Source organism: Aquarana catesbeiana, linkage group LG03 (genome assembly GCF_042186555.1).
Source record: "Aquarana catesbeiana isolate 2022-GZ linkage group LG03, ASM4218655v1, whole genome shotgun sequence".
NCBI classification, from domain to species: domain Eukaryota; kingdom Metazoa; phylum Chordata; class Amphibia; order Anura; family Ranidae; genus Aquarana; species Aquarana catesbeiana.
The window spans coordinates 644,940,518-644,960,788 of NC_133326.1; the positions used below are offsets into that span (position 1 = coordinate 644,940,518).

A 20,271-nucleotide genomic window follows, 5' to 3' on the forward strand; every position below is an offset into this window, starting at 1 on the left:
CTTGACATGTATGGTGGAAAAAGACCATTCAGCCAAGGGGACCGGGTGCCTGAAAGCACAAGTATTTGGCTTGCCCAGGCTGGCCAATCGTCCTCTCCCGTTTAATTTTCTAGGACAGGTTGAAGATAAAAGGGAGAATCTAACCTGCAACCATGCAGATAGGGTCCAGTCCGGTACAGGTGGAGAACGCCTAAAGTTTCTGCCTTAGTTTTACCTACAGTTCAATGCTCTTTGACCGGAAACAAGGGCCTTGCAAAAAGACACCGCCCGAAAGGCTTCCTTAACCCTGGACCAACACGCTTCCAGTATTCTTAATCAGTGACTGGGTTACAAATAAAGACAGTTCACCTTGAGCCTCATGTTGCCAGGTCCAGCAGAAGAAACCCAGGCAAAAAAACGAGGTAGAGTCCACTCTGGATTACAGGCAAGTGAAGAACGAGCGGCGCGTGCCAATCACTGATTGTTCTACCCAGGCTGCGTGATGACACAAAAGCTCTCTATGGTGTCAATGGGCCCGTGACTCACTTTCTCAACTCTAACGCATCTCAGTCTGCATGTAAGAAGCCGTCACTTATCTGCTGTTGAAAACACATTGCTCAGTCTCCTCAGAGACTCTCAAAAATTGCCAGTACTGACTGTATTTCAAGTCATCGTGGCGGGGTATTGGGAAAAGTTTTCAATTAGCAATAATCACGCCTCAGTTGAACCTCATTGGCTATGATACTGCCACTGCGCAAAGCTAACCAAATCAGTGCCTGCCAACATCTGCCCTTCCTTGGAGGAGAAATTGACATTGAGGAGAGACACATAAGTGTCATCCAGTGGGCCGCTGAGCATTCTGGGACTTGGCATGTTAATGAGACAGGGACGATGCCTAAGTGGGCATTGTTTACCCACTGAATAGTGTTAGCATTTGAAAGAACTAAGGAGAATCTAAAGGGACAGGGCCCTAGATTCTCCTGTCAGATGCGTTTCTCTCACAGCAGTCCTGAAAGGCCACTGGGAGCATATGTGTTTGAACAGCTATGCTGCTGAGAAAAGACCAAGGTGGAAGGATTTGGGGCCTTTGTTGAAAGTTCGCTAGATAACATGCCTGAACTGGAGCCCAGGTAAGCTGCCATAGACAAGGGTTGTTGGGAAACAGTTGGTCAAGCAATCACCTTCAGCCACCTTTATTTCTGGCAGATTCCAGGAGCCTAGAAAGGGGGAAGTTAGGACATTTCATCTCTCTGAGCCAGTGAGCATTCCCGGCAGATGTGCATAAAGACTGCCCTATTGGCAGCTCAAAGGCCTCATAGGTAAGTGAAAGGCACCGCCCGAACAGGGACTTGAACCCTGGACCCTCAGATTAAAAGTCTGATGCTCTACCGACTGAGCTATCCGGGCTCTCAAAGCTCCTCCTCCATAGCGGTCCAAGCTGCTTGAATCTTGACATGTATGGTGGAAAAAGACCATTCAGCCAAGGGGACCGGGTGCCTGAAAGCACAAGTATTTGGCTTGCCCAGGCTGGCCAATCGTCCTCTCCCGTTTAATTTTCTAGGACAGGTTGAAGATAAAAGGGAGAATCTAACCTGCAACCATGCAGATAGGGTCCAGTCCGGTACAGGTGGAGAACGCCTAAAGTTTCTGCCTTAGTTTTACCTACAGTTCAATGCTCTTTGACCGGAAACAAGGGCCTTGCAAAAAGACACCGCCCGAAAGGCTTCCTTAACCCTGGACCAACACGCTTCCAGTATTCTTAATCAGTGACTGGGTTACAAATAAAGACAGTTCACCTTGAGCCTCATGTTGCCAGGTCCAGCAGAAGAAACCCAGGCAAAAAAACGAGGTAGAGTCCACTCTGGATTACAGGCAAGTGAAGAACGAGCGGCGCGTGCCAATCACTGATTGTTCTACCCAGGCTGCGTGATGACACAAAAGCTCTCTATGGTGTCAATGGGCCCGTGACTCACTTTCTCAACTCTAACGCATCTCAGTCTGCATGTAAGAAGCCGTCACTTATCTGCTGTTGAAAACACATTGCTCAGTCTCCTCAGAGACTCTCAAAAATTGCCAGTGCTGACTGTATTTCAAGTCATCGTGGCGGGGTATTGGGAAAAGTTTTCAATTAGCAATAATCACTCTCTCACTCTATCGAAAAGCCAGTGGCGTGCAAAACACACCTCAAAAACTTCCACCCGGTGCCAAAAAAAAGTGCCCACACATAGAGAGTGAAACACAAAAACGTGCAACGGGTGTACAGAGTCCTCCACTAGGGAAGGACCTTACCCTGATCCCCCGGGGCGTTAGGCTCCAGACAGGGACTGAGGTACTCAGACAAAGGGGTCCATCCGGCCGAAACCAGGCGGACCCCCACAACTGGAAGGACTGCCGAAGCAGACCAACCCAAGTACAGTGGGGCTCTCCCGAAGAGAGACCCCTCAAAGGAGAGGGCGAACCAAGCCAAAAGGCCTATGTCCACCCCCTCCCAAGACTTTCAGAGTAGGCCCGAGGACCCACACCCTACTCGCCACACAGTGACAAAACGTGTATACAAAGACAACCAAAAAAAAGACAAAAAGGTGACAAACAGGGGTAAAAGAAAGAGTGGGGAAGATGGTGAGATGGGAGAGTGAAAGTGGCCATTGTGCTATACAATGGCCAGCCCTCCGGCCAGGCATAAAAATTTCCCCTGGTCCTGGCCAAAAGGCCCGGCCCAAGAGGCAGGTGCGAAAAACGTGTGTTGTGGTGAAGTGACCATGGTGCCATAAAATCAAGTGCTTTCACACCGTGACTATATGGCACCCCTGAACTGCCACTTCAGGGGCACATTCACCACTGGCTTTTCGAAAAAGCCCTGACCACCCAGCCCAGACCACAGCAGACCCCACCACAGACAGGAAGGATATGGAGATCAGGAAGCCGGAAAGAGCCCTTTACCATCAGGCTCTGCCGTCGCTCCCATCACTCCTCCTAATTACATTCGGGAAGTACTTGCCACTCCCTCCCCCCCTTGCAAGGCAGGAGTAAGCGTTCTCTCCCAAATAACTGTCTGGAGCTAGATCCACCCCAATCCAGGCCAGAAGGCCAGGGTCCCGACCCTCTGGTTCAGACCCCGTGATTCTCCATCCCCATCAGAAGGCTTCCCTTTCGGCTACAAACCGCTCCAGGTCACCTTCACTCCAGCAGGTTTTGCATAGCAACCGCAATCCCATCTCTATTTCGCCATAGATCAGGGACGGAAGCAAGCGCCACCTCCTGGAAACTGATAAGAATAGATACTACACTTGATCTTCGCCAAAAGGCCGAGAAGCAATTAGCAATAATCACGCCTCAGTTGAACCTCATTGGCTATGATACTGCCACTGCGCAAAGCTAACCGAATCAGTGCCTGCCAACATCTGCCCTTCCTTGGAGGAGAAATTGACATTGAGGAGAGACACATAAGTGTCATCCAGTGGGCCGCTGAGCATTCTGGGACTTGGCATGTTAATGAGACAGGGACGATGCCTAAGTGGGCATTGTTTACCCACTGAATAGTGTTAGCATTTGAAAGAACTAAGGAGAATGTAAAGGGACAGGGCCCTAGATGTCAGATGCGTTTCTCCCACAGCAGTCCTGAAAGGCCACTGGGAGCGTATGTGTTTGAACAGCTATGCTGCTGAGAAAAGACCAAGGTGGAAGGATTTGGGGCCTTTGTTGAAAGTTCGCTAGATAACATGCCTGAACTGGAGCCCAGGTAAGCTGCCATAGACAAGGGTTGTTGGGAAACAGTTGGTCAAGCAATCACCTTCAGCCACCTTTATTTCTGGCAGATTCCAGGAGCCTAGAAAGGGGGAAGTTAGGACATTTCATCTCTCTGAGCCAGTGAGCATTCCCGGCAGATGTGCATAAAGACTGCCCTATTGACAGCTCAAAGGCCTCATAGGTAAGTGAAAGGCACCGCCCGAACAGGGACTTGAACCCTGGACCCTCAGATTAAAAGTCTGATGCTCTACCGACTGAGCTATCCAGGCTCTCAAAGCTCCTCCTCCATAGCGGTCCAAGCTGCTTGAATCTTGACATGTATGGTGGAAAAAGACCATTCAGCCAAGGGGACCGGGTGCCTGAAAGCACAAGTATTTGGCTTGCCCAGGCTGGCCAATCGTCCTCTCCCGTTTAATTTTCTAGGACAGGTTGAAGATAAAAGGGAGAATCTAACCTGCAACCATGCAGATAGGGTCCAGTCCGGTACAGGTGGAGAACGCCTAAAGTTTCTGCCTTAGTTTTACCTACAGTTCAATGCTCTTTGACCGGAAACAAGGGCCTTGCAAAAAGACACCGCCCGAAAGGCTTCCTTAACCCTGGACCAACACGCTTCCAGTATTCTTAATCAGTGACTGGGTTACAAATAAAGACAGTTCACCTTGAGCCTCATGTTGCCAGGTCCAGCAGAAGAAACCCAGGCAAAAAAACGAGGTAGAGTCCACTCTGGATTACAGGCAAGTGAAGAACGAGCGGCGCGTGCCAATCACTGATTGTTCTACCCAGGCTGCGTGATGACACAAAAGCTCTCTATGGTGTCAATGGGCCCGTGACTCACTTTCTCAACTCTAACGCATCTCAGTCTGCATGTAAGAAGCCGTCACTTATCTGCTGTTGAAAACACATTGCTCAGTCTCCTCAGAGACTCTCAAAAATTGCCAGTGCTGACTGTATTTCAAGTCATCATGGCGGGGTATTGGGAAAAGTTTTCAATTAGCAATAATCACTCTATCGAAAAGCCAGTGGCGTGCAAAACACACCTCAAAAACTTCCACCCGGTGCCAAAAAAAAGTGCCCACACATAGAGAGTGAAACACAAAAACGTGCAACGGGTGTACAGAGTCCTCCACTAGGGAAGGACCTTACCCTGATCCCCCGGGGCGTTAGGCTCCAGACAGGGACTGAGGTACTCAGACAAAGGGTCCATCCGGCCGAAACCAGGCGGACCCCCACAACTGGAAGGACTGCCGAAGCAGACCAACCCAAGTACAGTGGGGCTCTCCCGAAGAGAGACCCCTCAAAGGAGAGGGCGAACCAAGCCAAAAGGCCTATGTCCACCCCCTCCCAAGACTTTCAGAGTAGGCCCGAGGACCCACACCCTACTCGCCACACAGTGACAAAACGTGTATACAAAGACAACCAAAAAAAAGACAAAAAGGTGACAAACAGGGGTAAAAGAAAGAGTGGGAAAGATAGTGAGATGGGAGAGTGAAAGTGGCCATTGTGCTATACAATGGCCGGCCCTCCGGCCAGGCATAAAAATTTCCCCTGGTCCTGGCCAAAAGGCCCGGCCCAAGAGGCAGGTGCGAAAAACGTGTGTTGTGGTGAAGTGACCATGGTGCCATAAAATCAAGTGCTTTCACACTGTGACTATACGGCACCCCTGAACTGCCACTTCAGGGGCACATTCACCACTGGCTTTTCGAAAAAGCCCTGACCACCCAGCCCAGACCACAGCAGACCCCACCACAGACAGGAAGGATATGGAGATCAGGAAGCCGGAAAGAGCCCTTTACCATCAGGCTCTGCCGTCGCTCCCATCACTCCTCCTAATTACATTCGGGAAGTACTTGCCACTCCCTCCCCCACCTGCAAGGCAGGAGTAAGCGTTCTCTCCCAAATAACTGTCTGGAGCTAGATCCGCCCCAATCCAGGCCAGAAGACCAGGGTCCCGACCCTCTGGTTCAGACCCCGTGGTTCTCCATCCCCATCAGAAGGCTTCCTTTTCGGCTGCAAACCGCTCCAGGTCACCTTCACTCCAGCAGGTTTTGCATAGCAACCGCAATCCCATCTCTATTTCACCATAGATCAGGGACGGAAGCAAGCACCACCTCCTGGAAACTGATAAGAATAGATACTACACTTGATCTTCACCAAAAGGCCGAGAAGCAATTAGCAATAATCACTCTATCGAAAAGCCAGTGGCGTGCAAAACACACCTCAAAAACTTCCACCCAGTGCCAAAAAAAAGTGCCCACACATAAAGAGTGAAACACAAAAACGTGCAACGGGTGTACAGAGTCCTCCACTAGGGAAGGACCTTACCCTGATCCCCCGGGGCGTTAGGCTCCAGACAGGGACTGAGGTACTCAGACAAAGGGTCCATCCGGCCGAAACCAGGCGGACCCCCACAACTGGAAGGACTGCCGAAGCAGACCAACCCAAGTACAGTGGGGCTCTCCCGAAGAGAGACCCCTCAAAGGAGAGGGCGAACCAAGCCAAAAGGCCTATGTCCACCCCCTCCCAAGACTTTCAGAGTAGGCCCGAGGACCCACACCCTACTCGCCATACAGTGACAAAACGTGTATACAAAGACAACCAAAAAAAAAGACAAAAAGGTGACAAACAGGGGTAAAAGAAAGAGTGGGGAAGATAGTGAGATGGGAGAGTGAAAGTGGCCATTGTGCTATACAATGGCCGGCCCTCCGGCCAGGCATAAAAATTTCCCCTGGTCCTGGCCAAAAGGCCCGGCCCAAGAGGCAGGTGCGAAAAACGTGTGTTGTGGTGAAGTGACCATAGTGCCATAAAATCAAGTGCTTTCACACCGTGACTATACGGCACCCCTGAACTGCCACTTCAGGGGCACATTCACCACTGGCTTTTCGAAAAAGCCCTGACCCACAGCCCAGACCACAGCAGCCCCCACCCCAGGCAGAAAGGTATGGAGTTCTGGAAGCTCGGAAAGAGCCCTTGCCATCAGGCTTCACCGTCATTCCGTCCCTCCTACCTAATTACATTTGGGAAATACTGGCCGCTCCCCCGGTGGGAGCAAGGGGAACCAGCGTTCTCTCCCAAATAACTGTCCAGAGCTAGAGCTGAACCAATCCAGGCCAGAAGGCCAGGATCCCGACCCTCCGCCAAGACCGAATGGTTCTCCGTCCCCATCAGAAGGCTTCCCTTTCGGCTACAAACCGCTCCGGGTTACTTTCACTCCAGCAGGTTTTGCATAGCAACCGCAATCCCATCTCTATCTCGCCATAGATCAGGGACAGAAGCAAGCACCACCTCCTGGAAACTGATAAGAACAGATATTAGATTTGATCTTAGCCAAAGGGCCGAGAAGCAATTAGCAATAATCTCGCCTCAGTTGAACCTCATTGGCTATGATACTGCCACTGCGCAAAGCTAACCAAATCAGTGCCTGCCAACATCTGCCCTTCCTTGGAGGAGAAATTGACATTGAGGAGAGACACATAAGTGTCATCCAGTGGGCCGCTGAGCATTCTGGGACTTGGCATGTTAATGAGACAGGGACGATGCCTAAGTGGGCATTGTTTACCCACTGAATAGTGTTAGCATTTGAAAGAACTAAGGAGAATCTAAAGGGACAGGGCCCTAGATGTCAGATGCGTTTCTCCCACAGCAGTCCTGAAAGGCCACTGGGAGCGTATGTGTTTGAACAGCTATGCTGCTGAGAAAAGACCAAGGTGGAAGGATTTGGGGCCTTTGTTGAAAGTTCGCTAGATAACATGCCTGAACTGGAGCCCAGGTAAGCTGCCATAGACAAGGGTTGTTGGGAAACAGTTGGTCAAGCAATCACCTTCAGCCACCTTTATTTCTGGCAGATTCCAGGAGCCTAGAAAGGGGGAAGTTAGGACATTTCATCTCTCTGAGCCAGTGAGCATTCCCGGCAGATGTGCATAAAGACTGCCCTATTGGCAGCTCAAAGGCCTCATAGGTAAGTGAAAGGCACCGCCCGAACAGGGACTTGAACCCTGGACCCTCAGATTAAAAGTCTGATGCTCTACCGACTGAGCTATCCGGGCTCTCAAAGCTCCTCCTCCATAGCGGTCCAAGCTGCTTGAATCTTGACATGTATGGTGGAAAAAGACCATTCAGCCAAGGGGACCGGGTGCCTGAAAGCACAAGTATTTGGCTTGCCCAGGCTGGCCAATCGTCCTCTCCCGTTTAATTTTCTAGGACAGGTTGAAGATAAAAGGGAGAATCTAACCTGCAACCATGCAGATAGGGTCCAGTCCGGTACAGGTGGAGAACGCCTAAAGTTTCTGCCTTAGTTTTACCTACAGTTCAATGCTCTTTGACCGGAAACAAGGGCCTTGCAAAAAGACACCGCCCGAAAGGCTTCCTTAACCCTGGACCAACACGCTTCCAGTATTCTTAATCAGTGACTGGGTTACAAATAAAGACAGTTCACCTTGAGCCTCATGTTGCCAGGTCCAGCAGAAGAAACCCAGGCAAAAAAACGAGGTAGAGTCCACTCTGGATTACAGGCAAGTGAAGAACGAGCGGCGCGTGCCAATCACTGATTGTTCTACCCAGGCTGCGTGATGACACAAAAGCTCTCTATGGTGTCAATGGGCCCGTGACTCACTTTCTCAACTCTAACGCATCTCAGTCTGCATGTAAGAAGCCGTCACTTATCTGCTGTTGAAAACACATTGCTCAGTCTCCTCAGAGACTCTCAAAAATTGCCAGTACTGACTGTATTTCAAGTCATCGTGGCGGGGTATTGGGAAAAGTTTTCAATTAGCAATAATCACGCCTCAGTTGAACCTCATTGGCTATGATACTGCCACTGCGCAAAGCTAACCAAATCAGTGCCTGCCAACATCTGCCCTTCCTTGGAGGAGAAATTGACATTGAGGAGAGACACATAAGTGTCATCCAGTGGGCCGCTGAGCATTCTGGGACTTGGCATGTTAATGAGACAGGGACGATGCCTAAGTGGGGATTGTTTACCCACTGAATAGTGTTAGCATTTGAAAGAACTAAGGAGAATCTAAAGGGACAGGGCCCTAGATTCTCCTGTCAGATGCGTTTCTCTCACAGCAGTCCTGAAAGGCCACTGGGAGCATATGTGTTTGAACAGCTATGCTGCTGAGAAAAGACCAAGGTGGAAGGATTTGGGGCCTTTGTTGAAAGTTCGCTAGATAACATGCCTGAACTGGAGCCCAGGTAAGCTGCCATAGACAAGGGTTGTTGGGAAACAGTTGGTCAAGCAATCACCTTCAGCCACCTTTATTTCTGGCAGATTCCAGGAGCCTAGAAAGGGGGAAGTTAGGACATTTCATCTCTCTGAGCCAGTGAGCATTCCCGGCAGATGTGCATAAAGACTGCCTTATTGGCAGCTCAAAGGCCTCATAGGTAAGTGAAAGGCACCGCCCGAACAGGGACTTGAACCCTGGACCCTCAGATTAAAAGTCTGATGCTCTACCGACTGAGCTATCCGGGCTCTCAAAGCTCCTCCTCCATAGCGGTCCAAGCTGCTTGAATCTTGACATGTATGGTGGAAAAAGACCATTCAGCCAAGGGGACCGGGTGCCTGAAAGCACAAGTATTTGGCTTGCCCAGGCTGGCCAATCGTCCTCTCCCGTTTAATTTTCTAGGACAGGTTGAAGATAAAAGGGAGAATCTAACCTGCAACCATGCAGATAGGGTCCAGTCCGGTACAGGTGGAGAACGCCTAAAGTTTCTGCCTTAGTTTTACCTACAGTTCAATGCTCTTTGACCGGAAACAAGGGCCTTGCAAAAAGACACCGCCCGAAAGGCTTCCTTAACCCTGGACCAACACGCTTCCAGTATTCTTAATCAGTGACTGGGTTACAAATAAAGACAGTTCACCTTGAGCCTCATGTTGCCAGGTCCAGCAGAAGAAACCCAGGCAAAAAAACGAGGTAGAGTCCACTCTGGATTACAGGCAAGTGAAGAACGAGCGGCGCGTGCCAATCACTGATTGTTCTACCCAGGCTGCGTGATGACACAAAAGCTCTCTATGGTGTCAATGGGCCCGTGACTCACTTTCTCAACTCTAACGCATCTCAGTCTGCATGTAAGAAGCCGTCACTTATCTGCTGTTGAAAACACATTGCTCAGTCTCCTCAGAGACTCTCAAAAATTGCCAGTGCTGACTGTATTTCAAGTCATCGTGGCGGGGTATTGGGAAAAGTTTTCAATTAGCAATAATTACGCCTCAGTTGAACCTCATTGGCTATGATACTGCCACTGCGCAAAGCTAACCGAATCAGTGCCTGCCAACATCTGCCCTTCCTTGGAGGAGAAATTGACATTGAGGAGAGACACATAAGTGTCATCCAGTGGGCCGCTGAGCATTCTGGGACTTGGCATGTTAATGAGACAGGGACGATGCCTAAGTGGGCATTGTTTACCCACTGAATAGTGTTAGCATTTGAAAGAACTAAGGAGAATCTAAAGGGACAGGGCCCTAGATGTCAGATGCGTTTCTCCCACAGCAGTCCTGAAAGGCCACTGGGAGCGTATGTGTTTGAACAGCTATGCTGCTGAGAAAAGACCAAGGTGGAAGGATTTGGGGCCTTTGTTGAAAGTTCGCTAGATAACATGCCTGAACTGGAGCCCAGGTAAGCTGCCATAGACAAGGGTTGTTGGGAAACAGTTGGTCAAGCAATCACCTTCAGCCACCTTTATTTCTGGCAGATTCCAGGAGCCTAGAAAGGGGGAAGTTAGGGCATTTCATCTCTCTGAGCCAGTGAGCATTCCCGGCAGATGTGCATAAAGACTGCCCTATTGGCAGCTCAAAGGCCTCATAGGTAAGTGAAAGGCACCGCCCGAACAGGGACTTGAACCCTGGACCCTCAGATTAAAAGTCTGATGCTCTACCGACTGAGCTATCCGGGCTCTCAAAGCTCCTCCTCCATAGCGGTCCAAGCTGCTTGAATCTTGACATGTATGGTGGAAAAAGACCATTCAGCCAAGGGGACCGGGTGGCTGAAAGCACAAGTATTTGGCTTGCCCAGGCTGGCCAATCGTCCTCTCCCGTTTAATTTTCTAGGACAGGTTGAAGATAAAAGGGAGAATCTAACCTGCAACCATGCAGATAGGGTCCAGTCCGGTACAGGTGGAGAACGCCTAAAGTTTCTGCCTTAGTTTTACCTACAGTTCAATGCTCTTTGACCGGAAACAAGGGCCTTGCAAAAAGACACCGCCCGAAAGGCTTCCTTAACCCTGGACCAACACGCTTCCAGTATTCTTAATCAGTGACTGGGTTACAAATAAAGACAGTTCACCTTGAGCCTCATGTTGCCAGGTCCAGCAGAAGAAACCCAGGCAAAAAAACGAGGTAGAGTCCACTCTGGATTACAGGCAAGTGAAGAACGAGGGGCGCGTGCCAATCACTGATTGTTCTACCCAGGCTGCGTGATGACACAAAAGCTCTCTATGGTGTCAATGGGCCCGTGACTCACTTTCTCAACTCTAACGCATCTCAGTCTGCATGTAAGAAGCCTTCACTTATCTGCTGTTGAAAACACATTGCTCAGTCTCCTCAGAGACTCTCAAAAATTGCCAGTGCTGACTGTATTTCAAGTCATCGTGGCGGGGTATTGGGAAAAGTTTTCAATTAGCAATAATCACGCCTCAGTTGAACCTCATTGGCTATGATACTGCCACTGCGCAAAGCTAACCAAATCAGTGCCTGCCAACATCTGCCCTTCCTTGGAGGAGAAATTGACATTGAGGAGAGACACATAAGTGTCATCCAGTGGGCCGCTGAGCATTCTGGGACTTGGCATGTTAATGAGACAGGGACGATGCCTAAGTGGGCATTGTTTACCCACTGAATAGTGTTAGCATTTGAAAGAACTAAGGAGAATGTAAAGGGACAGGGCCCTAGATGTCAGATGCGTTTCTCCCACAGCAGTCCTGAAAGGCCACTGGGAGCGTATGTGTTTGAACAGCTATGCTGCTGAGAAAAGACCAAGGTGGAAGGATTTGGGGCCTTTGTTGAAAGTTCGCTAGATAACATGCCTGAACTGGAGCCCAGGTAAGCTGCCATAGACAAGGGTTGTTGGGAAACAGTTGGTCAAGCAATCACCTTCAGCCACCTTTATTTCTGGCAGATTCCAGGAGCCTAGAAAGGGGGAAGTTAGGACATTTCATCTCTCTGAGCCAGTGAGCATTCCCGGCAGATGTGCATAAAGACTGCCCTATTGGCAGCTCAAAGGCCTCATAGGTAAGTGAAAGGCACCGCCCGAACAGGGACTTGAACCCTGGACCCTCAGATTAAAAGTCTGATGCTCTACCGACTGAGCTATCCGGGCTCTCAAAGCTCCTCCTCCATAGCGGTCCAAGCTGCTTGAATCTTGACATGTATGGTGGAAAAAGACCATTCAGCCAAGGGGACCGGGTGCCTGAAAGCACAAGTATTTGGCTTGCCCAGGCTGGCCAATCGTCCTCTCCCGTTTAATTTTCTAGGACAGGTTGAAGATAAAAGGGAGAATCTAACCTGCAACCATGCAGATAGGGTCCAGTCCGGTACAGGTGGAGAACGCCTAAAGTTTCTGCCTTAGTTTTACCTACAGTTCAATGCTCTTTGACCGGAAACAAGGGCCTTGCAAAAAGACACCGCCCGAAAGGCTTCCTTAACCCTGGACCAACACGCTTCCAGTATTCTTAATCAGTGACTGGGTTACAAATAAAGACAGTTCACCTTGAGCCTCATGTTGCCAGGTCCAGCAGAAGAAACCCAGGCAAAAAAACGAGGTAGAGTCCACTCTGGATTACAGGCAAGTGAAGAACGAGCGGCGCGTGCCAATCACTGATTGTTCTACCCAGGCTGCGTGATGACACAAAAGCTCTCTATGGTGTCAATGGGCCCGTGACTCACTTTCTCAACTCTAACGCATCTCAGTCTGCATGTAAGAAGCCGTCACTTATCTGCTGTTGAAAACACATTGCTCAGTCTCCTCAGAGACTCTCAAAAATTGCCAGTGCTGACTGTATTTCAAGTCATCGTGGCGGGGTATTGGGAAAAGTTTTCAATTAGCAATAATCACGCCTCAGTTGAACCTCATTGGCTATGATACTGCCACTGCGCAAAGCTAACCAAATCAGTGCCTGCCAACATCTGCCCTTCCTTGGAGGAGAAATTGACATTGAGGAGAGACACATAAGTGTCATCCAGTGGGCCGCTGAGCATTCTGGGACTTGGCATGTTAATGAGACAGGGACGATGCCTAAGTGGGCATTGTTTACCCACTGAATAGTGTTAGCATTTGAAAGAACTAAGGAGAATGTAAAGGGACAGGGCCCTAGATGTCAGATGCGTTTCTCCCACAGCAGTCCTGAAAGGCCACTGGGAGCGTATGTGTTTGAACAGCTATGCTGCTGAGAAAAGACCAAGGTGGAAGGATTTGGGGCCTTTGTTGAAAGTTCGCTAGATAACATGCCTGAACTGGAGCCCAGGTAAGCTGCCATAGACAAGGGTTGTTGGGAAACAGTTGGTCATGCAATCACCTTCAGCCACCTTTATTTCTGGCAGATTCCAGGAGCCTAGAAAGGGGGAAGTTAGGACATTTCATCTCTCTGAGCCAGTGAGCATTCCCGGCAGATGTGCATAAAGACTGCCCTATTGACAGCTCAAAGGCCTCATAGGTAAGTGAAAGGCACCGCCCGAACAGGGACTTGAACCCTGGACCCTCAGATTAAAAGTCTGATGCTCTACCGACTGAGCTATCCAGGCTCTCAAAGCTCCTCCTCCATAGCGGTCCAAGCTGCTTGAATCTTGACATGTATGGTGGAAAAAGACCATTCAGCCAAGGGAACCGGGTGCCTGAAAGCACAAGTATTTGGCTTGCCCAGGCTGGCCAATCGTCCTCTCCCGTTTAATTTTCTAGGACAGGTTGAAGATAAAAGGGAGAATCTAACCTGCAACCATGCAGATAGGGTCCAGTCCGGTACAGGTGGAGAACGCCTAAAGTTTCTGCCTTAGTTTTACCTACAGTTCAATGCTCTTTGACCGGAAACAAGGGCCTTGCAAAAAGACACCGCCCGAAAGGCTTCCTTAACCCTGGACCAACACGCTTCCAGTATTCTTAATCAGTGACTGGGTTACAAATAAAGACAGTTCACCTTGAGCCTCATGTTGCCAGGTCCAGCAGAAGAAACCCAGGCAAAAAAACAAGGTAGAGTCCACTCTGGATTACAGGCAAGTGAAGAACGAGCGGCGCGTGCCAATCACTGATTGTTCTACCCAGGCTGCGTGATGACACAAAAGCTCTCTATGGTGTCAATGGGCCCGTGACTCACTTTCTCAACTCTAACGCATCTCAGTCTGCATGTAAGAAGCCGTCACTTATCTGCTGTTGAAAACACATTGCTCAGTCTCCTCAGAGACTCTCAAAAATTGCCAGTGCTGACTGTATTTCAAGTCATCGTGGCGGGGTATTGGGAAAAGTTTTCAATTAGCAATAATCACTCTATCGAAAAGCCAGTGGCGTGCAAAACACACCTCAAAAACTTCCACCCGGTGCCAAAAAAAAGTGCCCACACATAGAGAGTGAAACACAAAAACGTGCAACGGGTGTACAGAGTACACCACTAGGGAAGGACCTTACCCTGATCCCCCGGGGCGTTAGGCTCCAGACAGGGACTGAGGTACTCAGACAAAGGGTCCATCCGGCCGAAACCAGGCGGACCCCCACAACTGGAAGGACTGCCGAAGCAGACCAACCCAAGTACAGTGGGGCTCTCCCGAAGAGAGACCCCTCAAAGGAGAGGGCGAACCAAGCCAAAAGGCCTATGTCCATCCCCTCCCAAGACTTTCAGAGTAGGCCCGAGGACCCACACCCTACTCGCCACACAGTGACAAAACGTGTATACAAAGACAACCAAAAAAAAAAAGACAAAAAGGTGACAAACAGGGGTAAAAGAAAGAGTGGGGAAGATAGTGAGATGGGAGAGTGAAAGTGGCCATTGTACTATACAATGGCCGGCCCTCCGGCCAGGCATAAAAATTTCCCCTGGTCCTGGCCAAAAGGCCCGGCCCAAGAGGCAGGTGCGAAAAACGTGTGTTGTGGTGAAGTGACCATGGTGCCATAAAATCAAGTGCTTTCACACCGTGACTATACGGCACCCCTGAACTGCCACTTCAGGGGCACATTCACCACTGGCTTTTCGAAAAAGCCCTGACCACCCAGCCCAGACCACAGCAGACCCCACCACAGACAGGAAGGATATGGAGATCGGGAAGCCGGAAAGAGCCCTTTACCATCAGGCTCTGCCGTCGCTCCCATCACTCCTCCTAATTACATTCGGGAAGTACTTGCCACTCCCTCCCCCCCTTGCAAGGCAGGAGTAAGCGTTCTCTCCCAAATAACTGTCTGGAGCTAGATCCGCCCCAATCCAGGCCAGAAGGCCAGGGTCCCGACCCTCTGGTTCAGACCCCGTGGTTCTCCATTGCCATCAGAAGGCTTCCCTTTCGGCTACAAACCGCTCCAGGTCACCTTCACTCCAGCAGGTTTTGCATAGCAACCGCAATCCCATCTCTATTTCGCCATAGATCAGGGACGGAAGCAAGCGCCACCTCCTGGAAACTGATAAGAATAGATACTACACTTGATCTTCGCCAAAAGGCCGAGAAGCAATTAGCAATAATCACGCCTCAGTTGAACCTCATTGGCTATGATACTGCCACTGCGCAAAGCTAACCAAATCAGTGCCTGCCAACATCTGCCCTTCCTTGGAGGAGAAATTGACATTGAGGAGAGACACATAAGTGTCATCCAGTGGGCCGCTGAGCATTCTGGGACTTGGCATGTTAATGAGACAGGGACGATGCCTAAGTGGGCATTGTTTACCCACTGAATAGTGTTAGCATTTGAAAGAACTAAGGAGAATCTAAAGGGACAGGGCCCTAGATGTCAGATGCGTTTCTCCCACAGCAGTCCTGAAAGGCCACTGGGAGCGTATGTGTTTGAACAGCTATGCTGCTGAGAAAAGACCAAGGTGGAAGGATTTGGGGCCTTTGTTGAAAGTTCGCTAGATAACATGCCTGAACTGGAGCCCAGGTAAGCTGCCATAGACAAGGGTTGTTGGGAAACAGTTGGTCAAGCAATCACCTTCAGCCACCTTTATTTCTGGCAGATTCCAGGAGCCTAGAAAGGGGGAAGTTAGGACATTTCATCTCTCTGAGCCAGTGAGCATTCCCGGCAGATGTGCATAAAGACTGCCCTATTGGCAGCTCAAAGGCCTCATAGGTAAGTGAAAGGCACCGCCCGAACAGGGACTTGAACCCTGGACCCTCAGATTAAAAGTCTGATGCTCTACCGACTGAGCTATCCGGGCTCTCGAAGCTCCTCCTCCATAGCGGTCCAAGCTGCTTGAATCTTGACATGTATGGTGGAAAAAGACCATTCAGCCAAGGGGACCGGGTGCCTGAAAGCACAAGTATTTGGCTTGCCCAGGCTGGCCAATCGTCCTCTCCCATTTAATTTTCTAGGACAGGTTGAAGATAAAAGGGAGAATCTAACCTGCAACCATGCAGATAGGATCCAGTCCGGTACAGGTGGAGAACGCCTAAAGTTTCTGCCTTAGTTTTACCTACAGTTCAATGCTCTTTGACCGGAAACAAGGGCCTTGCAAAAAGACACTGCCCGAAAGGCTTCCTTAACCCTGGACCAACACGCTTCCAGTATTCTTAATCAGTGACTGGGTTACAAATAAAGACAGTTCACCTTGAGCCTCATGTTGCCAGGTCCAGCAGAAGAAACCCAGGCAAAAAAACGAGGTAGAGTCCACTCTGGATTACAGGCAAGTGAAGAACGAGCGGCGCGTGTCAATCACTGATTGTTCTACCCAGGCTGCGTGATGACACAAAAGCTCTCTATGGTGTCAATGGGCCCGTGACTCACTTTCTCAACTCTAACGCATCTCAGTCTGCATGTAAGAAGCCGTCACTTATCTGCTGTTGAAAACACATTGCTCAGTCTCCTCAGAGACTCTCAAAAATTGCCAGTGCTGACTGTATTTCAAGTCATCGTGGCGGGGTATTGGGAAAAGTTTTCAATTAGCAATAATCACTCTATCGAAAAGCCAGTGGCGTGCAAAACACACCTCAAAAACTTCCACCCGGTGCCAAAAAAAAGTGCCCACACATAGAGAGTGAAACACAAAAACGTGCAACGGGTGTACAGAGTCCTCCACTAGGGAAGGACCTTACCCTGATCCCCCGGGGCGTTAGGCTCCAGACAGGGACTGAGGTACTCAGACAAAGGGTCCATCCGGCCAAAACCAGGCGGACCCCCACAACTGGAAGGACTGCCGAAGCAGACCAACCCAAGTACAGTGGGGCTCTCCCGAAGAGAGACCCCTCAAAGGAGAGGGCGAACCAAGCCAAAAGGCCTATGTCCACCCCCTCCCAAGACTTTCAGAGTAGGCCCGAGGACCCACACCCTACTCGCCACACAGTGACAAAACGTGTATACAAAGACAACCAAAAAAAAGACAAAAAGGTGACAAACAGGGGTAAAAGAAAGAGTGGGAAAGATAGTGAGATGGGAGAGTGAAAGTGGCCATTGTGCTATACAATGGCCGGCCCTCCGGCCAGGCATAAAAATTTCCCCTGGTCCTGGCCAAAAGGCCCGGCCCAAGAGGCAGGTGCGAAAAACGTGTGTTGTGGTGAAGTGACCATGGTGCCATAAAATCAAGTGCTTTCACACCGTGACTATACGGCACCCCTGAACTGCCACTTCAGGGGCACATTCACCACTGGCTTTTCGAAAAAGCCCTGACCACCCAGCCCAGACCATGGCAGACCCCACCACAGACAGGAAGGATATGGAGATCAGGAAGCCGGAAAGAGCCCTTTACCATCAGGCTCTGCCGTCGCTCCCATCACTCCTCCTAATTACATTCGGGAAGTACTTGCCACTCCCTCCCCCACCTGCAAGGCAGGAGTAAGCGTTCTCTCCCAAATAACTGTCTGGAGCTAGATCCGCCCCAATCCAGGCCAGAAGACCAGGGTCCCGACCCTCTGGTTCAGACCCCGTGGTTCTCCATCCCCATCAGAAGGCTTCCTTTTCGGCTGCAAACCGCTCCAGGTCACCTTCACTCCAGCAGGTTTTGCATAGCAACCGCAATCCCATCTCTATTTCACCATAGATCAGGGACGGAAGCAAGCGCCACCTCCTGGAAACTGATAAGAATAGATACTACACTTGATCTTCACCAAAAGGCCGAGAAGCAATTAGCAATAATCACTCTATCGAAAAGCCAGTGGCGTGCAAAACACACCTCAAAAACTTCCACCCAGTGCCAAAAAAAAGTGCCCACACATAAAGAGTGAAACACAAAAACGTGCAACGGGTGTACAGAGTCCTCCACTAGGGAAGGACCTTACCCTGATCCCCCGGGGCGTTAGGCTCCAGACAGGGACTGAGGTACTCAGACAAAGGGTCCATCCGGCCGAAACCAGGCGGACCCCCACAACTGGAAGGACTGCCGAAGCAGACCAACCCAAGTACAGTGGGGCTCTCCCGAAGAGAGACCCCTCAAAGGAGAGGGCGAACCAAGCCAAAAGGCCTATGTCCACCCCCTCCCAAGACTTTCAGAGTAGGCCCGAGGACCCACACCCTACTCGCCATACAGTGACAAAACGTGTATACAAAGACAACCAAAAAAAAAGACAAAAAGGTGACAAACAGGGGTAAAAGAAAGAGTGGGGAAGATAGTGAGATGGGAGAGTGAAAGTGGCCACTGTGCTATACAATGGCCGGCCCTCCGGCCAGGCATAAAAATTTCCCCTGGTCCTGGCCAAAAGGCCCGGCCCAAGAGGCAGGTGCGAAAAACGTGTGTTGTGGTGAAGTGACCATAGTGCCATAAAATCAAGTGCTTTCACACCGTGACTATACGGCACCCCTGAACTGCCACTTCAGGGGCACATTCACCACTGGCTTTTCGAAAAAGCCCTGACCCACAGCCCAGACCACAGCAGCCCCCACCCCAGGCAGAAAGGTATGGAGTTCTGGAAGCTCGGAGAGAGCCCTTGCCATCAGGCTTCACCGTCATTCCGTCCCTCCTACCTAATTACATTTGGGAAATACTGGCCGCTCCCCCGGTGGGAGCAAGGGGAACCAGCGTTCTCTCCCAAATAACTGTCCAGAGCTAGAGCTGCCCCAATCCAGGCCAGAAGGCCAGGATCCCGACCCTCCGCCAAGACCGAATGGTTCTCCGTCCCCATCAGAAGGCTTCCCTTTCGGCTACAAACCGCTCCGGGTTACTTTCACTCCAGCAGGTTTTGCATAGCAACCGCAATCCCATCTCTATCTCGCCATAGATCAGGGACAGAAGCAAGCACCACCTCCTGGAAACTGATAAGAACAGATATTAGATTTGATCTTAGCCAAAGGGCCGAGAAGCAATTAGCAATAATCACTCTCTATCGAAAAGCCAGTGGCGTGCAAAACACACCTCAAAAACTTCCACCCGGTGCCAAAAAAAAGTGCCCACACATAGAGAGTGAAACACAAAAAAGTGCAACGGGTGTACAGAGTCCTCCACTAGGGAAGGACCTTACCCTGATCCCCCGGGGCGTTAGGCTCCAGACAGGGACTGAGGTACTCAGACAAAGGATCCATCTGGCCGAAACCAGGTGGACCCCCACAACTGGAAGGTCTGCCGAAGCAGACCGACCCAAGTACAGTGGGGCTCCCCCGAAGGGAGACCCCTCAAAGGAGAGGGCGAACCAAGCCAAAAGGCCTATGTCCACCCCCTCCCAAGACTTTCAGAGTAAGCCCGAGGACCCACACCCTACTCGCCACACAGTGACAAAACGTGTATACAAAGACAACCAAAAAAAAAAAAAAGACAAAAAGGTGACAAACAGGGGTAAAAGAAAGAGTGGGGAAGATAGTGAGATGGGAGAGTGAAAGTGGCCATTGTGCTATACAATGGCCGGCCCTCCGGCCAGGCATAAAAATTTCCCCTGGTCCTGACAAAAGGCCCGGCCCAAGAGGCAGGTGCGAAAAACGTGTGTTGTGGTGAAGTGACCATGGTGCCATAAAATCAAGTGCTTTCACACCGTGACTATACGGCACCCCTGAACTGCCACTTCAGGGGCACATTCACCACTGGCTTTTCGAAAAAGCCCTGACCCACAGCCCAGACCACAGCAGCCCCCACCCCAGGCAGAAAGGTATGGAGTTCTGGAAGCTTGGAGAAAGCCCTCCGGGCTTCACCGTCTTCACCGTCGTTCCATCCCTCCTACCTAATTACATTTGGGAAATACTGGCCGCTCCCCCGGTGGGAGCAAGGGGAGCCAGCGTTCTCTCCCAAATAACTGTCCAGAGCTAGAGCTGCCCCAATCCAGGCCAGAAGGCCAGGATCCCGACCCTCCGCCAAGACCGAATGGTTCTCCGTCCCCATCAGAAGGCTTCCCTTTCGGCTACAAACCGCTCCGGGTTACTTTCACTCCAGCAGGTTTTGCATAGCAACCGCAATCCCATCTCTATCTCACCATAGATCAGGGACAGAAGCAAGCGCCACCTCCTGGAAACT

The 20,271-nt window shown here is 50.5% G+C and overlaps 11 non-coding genes and 8 pseudogenes across 11 annotated transcripts; all 19 read right to left on the bottom strand.

Annotated features, from left to right (window-relative positions):
• Positions 1-600: 600 nt before the first annotated feature.
• Positions 601-741, bottom strand: LOC141135234 (U4 spliceosomal RNA). The gene has a single exon (XR_012243516.1). It is a non-coding gene; the product is annotated as a U4 spliceosomal RNA (small nuclear RNA).
• A 572-nt stretch (positions 742-1,313) lies between these two features.
• TRNAK-UUU (transfer RNA lysine (anticodon UUU)) lies at positions 1,314-1,386 on the bottom strand. Its single transcript has one exon. It is a non-coding gene; the product is annotated as a tRNA-Lys (tRNA).
• A 641-nt stretch (positions 1,387-2,027) lies between these two features.
• On the bottom strand, positions 2,028-2,157 carry LOC141135525 (U4 spliceosomal RNA; annotated as a pseudogene).
• A 1,134-nt stretch (positions 2,158-3,291) lies between these two features.
• LOC141135354 (U4 spliceosomal RNA) lies at positions 3,292-3,356 on the bottom strand (annotated as a pseudogene).
• A 1,280-nt stretch (positions 3,357-4,636) lies between these two features.
• On the bottom strand, positions 4,637-4,758 carry LOC141135467 (U4 spliceosomal RNA; annotated as a pseudogene).
• Positions 4,759-7,065: 2,307 nt separating this feature from the next.
• On the bottom strand, positions 7,066-7,130 carry LOC141135521 (U4 spliceosomal RNA; annotated as a pseudogene).
• Positions 7,131-7,696: 566 nt separating this feature from the next.
• TRNAK-UUU (transfer RNA lysine (anticodon UUU)) lies at positions 7,697-7,769 on the bottom strand. The gene has a single exon. It is a non-coding gene; the product is annotated as a tRNA-Lys (tRNA).
• A 641-nt stretch (positions 7,770-8,410) lies between these two features.
• LOC141135236 (U4 spliceosomal RNA) lies at positions 8,411-8,551 on the bottom strand. Its single transcript, XR_012243518.1, has one exon. It is a non-coding gene; the product is annotated as a U4 spliceosomal RNA (small nuclear RNA).
• A 572-nt stretch (positions 8,552-9,123) lies between these two features.
• TRNAK-UUU (transfer RNA lysine (anticodon UUU)) lies at positions 9,124-9,196 on the bottom strand. The gene has a single exon. It is a non-coding gene; the product is annotated as a tRNA-Lys (tRNA).
• Positions 9,197-9,837: 641 nt separating this feature from the next.
• LOC141135267 (U4 spliceosomal RNA) lies at positions 9,838-9,978 on the bottom strand. The gene has a single exon (XR_012243548.1). It is a non-coding gene; the product is annotated as a U4 spliceosomal RNA (small nuclear RNA).
• A 566-nt stretch (positions 9,979-10,544) lies between these two features.
• On the bottom strand, positions 10,545-10,617 carry TRNAK-UUU (transfer RNA lysine (anticodon UUU)). The gene has a single exon. It is a non-coding gene; the product is annotated as a tRNA-Lys (tRNA).
• Positions 10,618-11,258: 641 nt separating this feature from the next.
• On the bottom strand, positions 11,259-11,399 carry LOC141135118 (U4 spliceosomal RNA). The gene has a single exon (XR_012243413.1). It is a non-coding gene; the product is annotated as a U4 spliceosomal RNA (small nuclear RNA).
• A 566-nt stretch (positions 11,400-11,965) lies between these two features.
• Positions 11,966-12,038, bottom strand: TRNAK-UUU (transfer RNA lysine (anticodon UUU)). The gene has a single exon. It is a non-coding gene; the product is annotated as a tRNA-Lys (tRNA).
• Positions 12,039-12,679: 641 nt separating this feature from the next.
• LOC141135119 (U4 spliceosomal RNA) lies at positions 12,680-12,820 on the bottom strand. Its single transcript, XR_012243414.1, has one exon. It is a non-coding gene; the product is annotated as a U4 spliceosomal RNA (small nuclear RNA).
• Positions 12,821-14,100: 1,280 nt separating this feature from the next.
• Positions 14,101-14,222, bottom strand: LOC141135611 (U4 spliceosomal RNA; annotated as a pseudogene).
• Positions 14,223-15,358: 1,136 nt separating this feature from the next.
• On the bottom strand, positions 15,359-15,423 carry LOC141135355 (U4 spliceosomal RNA; annotated as a pseudogene).
• Positions 15,424-15,989: 566 nt separating this feature from the next.
• On the bottom strand, positions 15,990-16,062 carry TRNAK-UUU (transfer RNA lysine (anticodon UUU)). Its single transcript has one exon. It is a non-coding gene; the product is annotated as a tRNA-Lys (tRNA).
• Positions 16,063-16,703: 641 nt separating this feature from the next.
• On the bottom strand, positions 16,704-16,825 carry LOC141135612 (U4 spliceosomal RNA; annotated as a pseudogene).
• Positions 16,826-19,004: 2,179 nt separating this feature from the next.
• LOC141135995 (U2 spliceosomal RNA) lies at positions 19,005-19,137 on the bottom strand (annotated as a pseudogene).
• Between the last annotated feature and the right edge of the window lie 1,134 nt (positions 19,138-20,271).